Below are 5,771 nucleotides of genomic sequence, written 5' to 3' on the forward strand. Positions count from 1 at the left end.
GACCTTTCACACTTACACAGAAAGACCCCCTACGTCCGAACTCAAATTCGAACCAGGAGCCTTCTCGCTGTGAGGTAACAGCACTAACCACTGCACCGTGCAGCGCAGTAGGAACAATATAATATCAACATGTTTAAAAGATCACACAATGAAAGTGCGTAATAGGCATTCTGACTAAATCCATCGCTGTCAGTTACATTATCATCCTGTTATCATGTCACATTTTATTTTAACCCAGCACCGTAGACTGAACATTATCTTTTGGTGCGATTGGGACAGATGGATTGAGATATAATCTGTTTCCTCCATTAGTGCGATCGAACATCCATCAGCATGTGGAAAAAAAGGCCTCGATTTGATGCAATTTAATGACACATGGCTCTCTTACCACATTTAGGATTTTTGAAACGCTCCATTACAGAATATTTTCTCTGACATCCGACACCTGTTTGGAAATGTTTTCTCTCCTGGGCTACAGCGGAAATATTGACTGTTGTTTATCATTTAACAGCTTCCACCACTTTATCATCCCTCGCCATTATCACGAGGCTCGGCGGAGTTACCGCACCCTCCGAACGTGTTCCAAACTCAGGAGAAGTGATTCATTCAGAGGTTTATACGTCGGTATATTCAGTCGCCTTAAATGTCAGGTCAGTTCTTTCCGTCCTGCTCTCTGCCTACTGTCCTCCGCTGAAAGGACGGTTTGTTTGGGAATGCGTTCGCAAGGCCGACTCAGCTTTTTCCTCTCCCAACCAGACTCGCAATCCTGTCCCACGTGTGATGATTTATGGCAAATGTTGTGCGTGCTGAAGCAGGATTGGCTCTCCTTTGGGGGGGGAATAAAAATGCACTAATCAAAGGCAGTCTGTATGAATAGACCTTGAATTGAGGGCAGAAAGACGGGTAGAGAGAAGTGAGGGTATGTTAATGCAGGAGTTTCACAGGAGATGAGTGCTACCTGAATATTTTAAACTCTCCTCTATCATTAGCTGTTCATTAGTGCATTGAGATCCACCCCAGATTCATCTAATGGAAACAAATTATTCTCTCCTTTTCTTTCCTGAGACTACCTGCAATCTACTTACAACTAATCAGGACCATACAGCGCAGAGGATTGATCTCACTCACGTCTGACTTGATATTTAGGTTAGGACTTAAAGAAACCACTCAACCTCTCGGCTCTTCCACATTCGGCGTCCCATTTCCTCCCTGTTTTCCCATTTAGCTTGGACTGTTTTGCAGCGTGTTAATTCAAATTCAATCCTCGAAGCACATTTTTTTTAAACAGAATTATTTGTGTTCAATGAGAAGAAAACAGACGTGACCCTGTTTACACAAACAGCTGCTTTCACACTGGATTCTTGCCCCAATTACATAGTTAGTGTGCCACAGAGTTGATGTCCCAGTGTTTCTATGACACAGGCAAGTCATCAATGTTGCATCTCTGTTGTAATCTAAAAAAAAAAAAGCCCCCTGTGTGTTTTCGTCTCCTCCTCTATTTGGCAAAGTGCACTCTTTCTCTGTGAAACTCTGATTCATGTCGCAGCAGCTCTTTCTGCGGGCTGCAGATATTCTTTGGAATTCATTGTCACCTTTTTTAATGGACGGCAAGCTGTCAACCAGTTCTCAGCGTATTGGAAACTTTATGGCTCCCTCAGCAAATAGGAAGTGACAAGCTTGACAGGCCGGTGAGTGTGGACAGTTGAGCGGAGAGCCAAATGTCACAGCGCGCCCTGTCAAAAGCCTTTTCTTGCTCTTATAATGAGATTTGTGCTTTCAAATGAGCGCAGGGAGGAATCCATTAAAGCTCTTTCCCTGTTGATTTGTGCTTTCTGCAGCCTTTATCACCGCCGATGTTCATCATTAGCACATACCGGCACGCCATGCACTGTTGCTGTGAATATGCAGTAATTTTACTTTTTTCTTCTCTCCTGTCTCAGGAGAATTTTGAGCACCATTTCGACTGACTTCTGACTTGAAATAAGATGTTTTGATACATGTCACACATTTCAGATTGTCTGTCAATCTCCAGTCCTAGCCCTGGGTGCAGAGCGTTGCAGCGAGCTAAACACACTCCGAAAAAAGATTAATGACAGGAGGATGCCTATGAAGTTTCACTGGAAGCAAACGTATACTTGTGAAGGAAGATTATTTTTGGGGCTTTTCGTCTTTATTTAGAGGACAGTGGATAGAGTTGGAAATGAGGGAAGAGAGAGAGAGAGTGGGGTTGACCTGCAGCAGATGGCCAATGGTCAGGGCCGAACCCGGCACTGCTGCATCAAGGACTGTGCCTCCCCACATGGGGCGCGTGCTTTAACCGCTCAGCTAAACCGTGCTGAACCCTGTGACACAATTTTAATCATAGTGATCACAAATCAGAAAGAGGATAAGATAGGCCTACCAAAAACTAAAATTTCAACACTTTTATAGAAATGAATTTGTCCTGTAACAAGGAACCTTTATTCATTAAATATATACTAACATATAAATGAATTATAGTTACATTCATCCCTTCCCAGGAAGCCACAGTGGAAAGATCTTTATTTAGGATCCTTAACTTTATCATGCGGCCTTGTGCCGAGCGAATCACAGCCGTGCTGATATTCATTACAACATCACGACCTCTCATGTGATATTGCTTTTATACAGCAGTTATACAGGCTGCAAATAGTAGTAAAAAGTTACAATCAACAACAGATTACTTTATATTCCAACAATCAACTGAAACTGGACTGTTGTTGCCAAGCAACCCAAACATTCTCCTGCTCGCTTGTCTTCATGTTACCACAGATCAGCTGTTTTTTTTATCATGTACATTTATCTGTTTTAATTATCAACAACCAGTGAGATAAGAGTCTGCTGTGTGAGTCAGAGGTACCAGCTTCATTAATGTAAACATACACGGTCTGCTGTAATGTTAACTAACAGTATTCAGAACCCCTGGCCGAGGTGGAGTGATACATAGAGTGAAAAGTCCCAGTGATGCTGTCCTCTATATCAGTACTCATGGAATGCCTCTTGTCCAATCAGATAACTTGATCAGAACTGTATAATAAAAGATCAACATTAGGTTCCTGTATGAAGTAGCACACAGTAATAAATGAAGAAAACATACACCACACATACGCAATAGTAACATTTAAAGTTAGTTCATGCTGGGTAGAGTGAGAGATGTTGCAGTGTCAGTGAAGCCTGACAGGTTTCATTCATAATTTTGGCAAAGTCCTTGTACAGCTTTAAGTATTCATGCATTATAGAAGTGTAACTTTTTGTTAAACATAATAAACAATTTATAAACAACAGTACTTTGCAAATTAAAACGTGAAAAAAATAACGTATTTTTTCTGCCAAAACTCAAGTGTATTGGCTCAGTTGCTAAAAAAAATTCAATACGACATCCTCAGCTAATTCTATCACCCACCGGATGCTAATACATATCTGTCAGCATTAATAAAAGGAAATATTGTTTGTCAAATTATGTTTTTGAGCTGGAGCCAAACTTGTATTATACCAAATAAACAAAGTTGTTATTGGTGAACAAGCAGCGCTAATGCATCACTTGGAACCAAAGTCAGTCAAATGGCGCGTTGACAGGTTTGACAAGGACAGCATTACCTCCCCTGTGAGAATGGAATTATATTATATATTTATTATAATTTTTACCCCGTGTTTTTATGCTTCCTCTCATATTTTAATTAATAAAAACTTGGGTTAGAAAATTGCACACTTTAGGTTCAAGAGAACGCCAGCTGTTTCATGCCTGTGCTATTAATCCCAAATGCACAAGGCTACAACCAAACCCTGGCTCGAATTGTGCACTATTTTATCCCGCTGTTGGCTCTGTGCCGTCATTAAAACCAAATTCTTCCAAGTATTCCTCAGTTAAGGTGGATGAATGAATGGATTTCAGTTTGCATTTTGGTGTTTAGTCACATTAAACTTGCAGGATTTTGTGACCCAGGTTGTTGGAGGTCTGCGTTGTTTTTGTGGAGTGTTATTTGGCACGAGTCATGAACCAGAGAGAGTCACTGTTTTTTCTGAGCTTGAATTAAACTATGAAAAAAAAAGTAACATCCTTCTGTTTCAACTTCATCTGACTTTATGGAAATTCCTCTCTCTCTCCCCACAGACTATTTCATCTCAAAGCCTGCGCACTGGAAGAAACTCATCTTAATTAGCAGGATTTCAATTGGGGTTTGCTAAATTACCTCCTTTCTGAACCAGGCGCTCCCTCTCCACACATCGCTGCTTGTTGGGGAGCGATGACAGGGTCGACTTTTAATCAGCATTGCTTACATAGGAATTGCAAGGCGGTTTGTGCATTTCCTTGTGTTAATTTTAAATAATTAAGTCCAAACACAGCAGATGCATGTGCCAAAAAATCTGTATTTCTAACACAAGGGACTGTCTTTATTCTTTCACTTCCTGGTTTTATAATTTTTTTTGCACAGCCCTCCAAAGAAAGCAGCTGGAGCCACAATACGAGCTCCTCCGAGATGAATCGTTTTATGTCTCGGCTAATCCCTAAATGCCTTTTGATATAATTATAAAGACTGACTAAATAAGATGTGGACCGATATGTTTTAAATCCTCTTTAGTTATGTGGCGCTCCAGTTGTTCTCCTCTTAGCTTGGTACGTTCTGTATATATTACACCACGGTGGCCTGAAAGGATTGCACACATCCTGAACATTAAACATTACGTTACTGCGCACTTTCTTTAACATGGTTTTGCACTATGTGGAAGATACTGTGAGGACATTCAGGACACTTTATTTTGAGAGCCGGATATCGCCAATTGTATCTAAACTAACAACAGAAAGCTCAAAGTGGTTTTACAGCACATGTATATTTCAGTCAGCTCTCTCGAGTGTGTCGAAGGTTTGTTTGAAGTTAAATGAACAAATGTAAAGTGGTACTAAATCCTGTCATGCCGAGCGTCTGTGCATTATGCTAAACTAGAAAGCATAGAAATTGAATGCTGGAACTGGCTGTGTAGCGTGGAAGCCTTCTGATATGTCACACATTTCAGTGCTCTGATTGGCTGTAGTGTCCAAAGGCATTTTGGTCTGCTTCTATTGATAACGCCCCTGAAAAAGAAAATGAATGGAGAGGTTTTAAACTAACTCATACTTTCAAATTGGTCTGGTGATGTCGTGCTCAAGAACAAACTCATGGTTTACATATGTAAGGTTAGGTTATTTGAAGGTGTGGCAAAGCTTGGAAACTTGTTGAATCATCCCAACAAAAAATGTAGTAGTTGGGATTCGTTTGGTGCATGTCATCCGCCACTCTTTCCTCCCCACATTTCCTGTCTCTCTCCAGATGTTGTACAAATAAAGACAAAGCCAAAAATCTAGAAAATATTTAGTCAAACATGCTCGCCTGTGTATGCTGAAAACTGAAAGCTGCTATGGTAATAATGAACCTAAAGACTTCTTCTTAATGGTAAATTATCCGTACTTATATAGCGCTTTTTAGTCCCCCGACAACTCAAAGTGCTTTTACACTACATGTCACATTCACCGTTTCACACTGATGGGAAAGGCTACTATGCCAATCTCCAGTCAGGATCTAGGCTATGCCTTCGGGAGCAATTAAGGGTTTAGCATCTTGCCCAAGGACACTTTGTCCATGTAGACATGCAGTCAGGGATCGAACCCCCAACCTTCCATTTGAAGGACGACCAAGTCGGACAAGAAAAGTATTCAAGCCTTAATCACCAAAACAAGCAAAGTTTATTTCTCAATCCATCTGTCCATCATCTATACC

This window comes from Semicossyphus pulcher, unplaced genomic scaffold, assembly GCF_022749685.1.
Source record: "Semicossyphus pulcher isolate SPU_LCO1_2020_fin unplaced genomic scaffold, fSemPul1.0.p SCAF_2, whole genome shotgun sequence".
Taxonomy (NCBI): Eukaryota; Metazoa; Chordata; class Actinopteri; order Labriformes; family Labridae; genus Semicossyphus; species Semicossyphus pulcher.